The sequence below is a fragment of the Saccopteryx bilineata genome, chromosome 5 (assembly GCF_036850765.1).
Source record: "Saccopteryx bilineata isolate mSacBil1 chromosome 5, mSacBil1_pri_phased_curated, whole genome shotgun sequence".
In the NCBI taxonomy this organism is placed as follows: Eukaryota; Metazoa; Chordata; class Mammalia; order Chiroptera; family Emballonuridae; genus Saccopteryx; species Saccopteryx bilineata.
The window spans coordinates 34598605-34601879 of NC_089494.1; the positions used below are offsets into that span (position 1 = coordinate 34598605).

Here is a 3275-nt window from a genome sequence, read left to right on the forward strand (position 1 = left end):
TTTTATCCAGTGAAGGGACTGTCCACCCAGACACTTGTCCTTAAATCCCACTAAAGAAGTCAGTTCTATGCCCAGCTCAGCTGAATATCAGCCTTAACCTGTGCTCATCCAGCATCACAAATTAGTTTCCAGGGAACATCACACATTTTTCTAATATATGTCTTATGAAATTTTTATCCTGGTTCTGCTGTCCATTCACTGTAAAATCATATTGAAATAATTAATTTTTTTTTGTGTGTGGCAGAGACAGAGTCAAAGAGAGGAACAGATAGAGAGAGACAGACAGGAAGGGAGAGAGATGAGAAATATCAATTATTTGTTGCAGTTTTTTAGTTGTTCATTGATTGATTTCTCATATATGCCTTGACCAGGAAGCTACAGCAGACTGAGTAACCCCTTGCTCGAGCCAGCGACCTTGGGCTCAAGCTGGTGAGACTTGCTCAAACCTGATGAGCCCACGCTCAAGCTGGCAACCTCGGGGTCTTGAACCTGGGTCCTCCGCATCCCAGTCCGACGCTCTATCCACTGCGCCACCGCCTGGTCTGGCGAAATAATTAATTTTTTTTGGCTGAGATCTCTTTACCTATACAATAGTGTATTAGTCTCTGTCAATGATGTGATTTGTGATTCTGAGGATGCTAGGTTTTTTATAGTTTGAAGAAGGATGAGATAATAATACACTGTCCTGAAGGTTTCAAATCAATCTGGTCAACGTTTAATCTGCTATTATTGTTTTCATCTAGGCATGTATAAAATATTTACTGTAAATTCTATTTTTATGATGTTGAATTTCATTCAAGATAAAAATAAAGCAACTAAAATCGAATAGCTGAAAGTAGACATCATACTCTTCATAACCTTATACCTTTCTGGAGGCAAGAATGAAAACAAAAACTAGAACTTGTTTTGGTTTAAAGTTGGCATTTATTGCTTCAGCAAGAAAACGATCACGGCTAATTCATGTACCGTGTCATCTGCTGGTTCTAATGAATTTTCTACTTTGTTGTTATCATCCAAAACACAATCATGAACATCTATGTTTTCATACAGCTAGTTGTTGGTCTCACAAAGATTTTGTGCTTTAGACAGGACCTTCTCCCATTATCTGAGATTGCAGAGGAGATGTAGAAATAGTCTCTGCTTTGCCTAAATTCAAGTCCTAGAGAAAAGGGTGTGAAGACCTGGAATTTTTCAGAATACTTCAGTAATCCATTTGCAGAGTAAGACCGGTTACATTCCCAGTTCTTGAACCCTTTGCAAGTGTGGTCGCTGACACTGTAGCCATCAAAGTTCACCACGCAGAGGACATAACACTTGGTCTTATTATCTGGGACCGAGTCCTCACAGTGAGGGCAGAGAACGCCCAGGGAGTCACTGAGACAGACGTCCATGTGGTCCTCCCTCTGGAATCCTGTCACTGCTATTCCGGTAGACCCTGTAGGGATCGGCGGCCTTGGAGCCCGAGTCCCAGCTGAACACACACATTCAGAAACTCAGCGTGAACATCTCCGCGTGGACGTGGAGCATCACGCATGCTGGGGAGCGGGAGGAGAGCGAGAAATAACGAGACAGTGGAGTGAGGGGAGGGGCTGAATTCAAACTCGGACCTTCCAATGGAGCGTTCAGAAGGAAAAAAGAAATCACAAGACGGAGAGAAGCGTTCGAGTGTGCGGCGGCGGCGGCGCGGGCGGGGTAAAGGGTGCGGGGCTGTGTCTGGGGCGGCGGGCGGGTCGGGCAGGCGGGGCGCACGCTGCACAGTCACGGAGCCCACGCCGCGCCCGCGGGGCGACGCACACTGGCCGCCCCGCCCCGCTCCGTGTCGGCGCCGCGGGCGCACAGGTCTCCGCGCCCAGGGCCCGCGCGGGCGCCTCGCTCCGCCCCGAGTTACTTTGGCGGCTGGTGGGAAACCGGAGGAGGGCTCCGTGGGGTGGAGGGCTTCGCGCCTGGAGCCTCCTCGGGGCGCTAACTGGGCGACCCCCGGACATCTCGGAGGAGTCGTGGTGTTGCGTGGAGTCGGTGCGTGGAGAGGGTGGGAACCGGAGCCGCAGACCCACCCTCGCCGGCATCCTGGAACTGGTTAAGCGGCCACTGGGCTGGGGAGTAGCGGTCTTGCTTCGTAAACTTCAGAACACAGTTTGGCTCTCGGGGTCTTCCAGCAGGTCCCCCCCCACACACACACACCGGGTCCCCCGCGGGGTCGGTCTGCGGGGGCGGCGGCGGGAGACAGCACCGCAGACGCTGGCCTCGGGGATTTCTCACGCGTGCTTTTCTCCACCGGGTGTGGATGCAATGGAGGGAATGAAAAGCGATGTCTCAGCCAGCCAGCCAGGCGGACCTGGGATGCCCAAACCTGCGGGACGACGCCAACCCAACAGCTCCGCGGGACGGCGGGAGGGGAAACTGTCACTTTCCTAAGGAATCTGTCAACTCCTGGATGGGCTGTCAGTGTCTGATCGCCTCCTGGGAACAAGAATGAGCCCCAGACACGGTGTCAGGAGCCCTGATTGAAGTCTCAGAAGTGCCCCTGTGACTCGGGGAGGTCTGAAAAAGAGAAAGTGTGCACGAGCCAGTGGCACCTCCCTGATGACTACATCAGACAACCTTTCCCTCTGGCAGCTGCCCCCCTTTCCCTCCCTGGACACAGCAGCAACATGAGGTGAAAGCCACCACTGAATCCTAAAACTCCTAGGAGGCAGGGAAACAAACAAGAGCAGCAGCCATATGCGCAGTCCCGGAGGGATTGCAAGGACTGGAGAGTAATGGAAAGGGGTAAGAGTCAGTTTTGGGAGAGAGTTTGCTTGAAGGGTGGAGAAGAGGTGTCACCATCTCTGCCCTTTCTGCAGATGTTTCCACGTTTATGAAGGGTGTGAACTACAACAATTATGATAACTCCCTTAAGATTGTCAGCAATGCCTCCTGCTCCAGCCAACTGCTTGGTCCCCCTGGCCAAGGTCAGCCATGACAACTTTGGCATAGTGGCGGGCCTCATGACCACAGTCCCTGCCATCACTACTGCCACCCAGAGGACCATAGATGGCCCCTCTGGGAAGCTGTGGCATGATGGTTGACGAGCTGCCAGAATATCATCTCTGCTTCCACTGGCGCTGCCAAGGCTGTGGGCAAGGTCATCCCTGAGTTGAATGGGAAGCTCCCTGGCTTTCTTTGTCCCCATCTCCAGTGTGTCAGTTGTGGATCTGACCTGCTGGCTGAAGAAAACTGCCAAATACAATGACATTAAAAAGGTAGTAGGCTGTGTGTAGCCGGTTTGCTCAGTG

At 51.8% G+C, this 3275-nt stretch overlaps 1 pseudogene; it reads right to left on the reverse strand.

The window, feature by feature from the left end:
- Positions 1–924: 924 nt before the first annotated feature.
- On the reverse strand, positions 925–1527 carry LOC136306451 (ephrin-A5 pseudogene; annotated as a pseudogene).
- Between the last annotated feature and the right edge of the window lie 1748 nt (positions 1528–3275).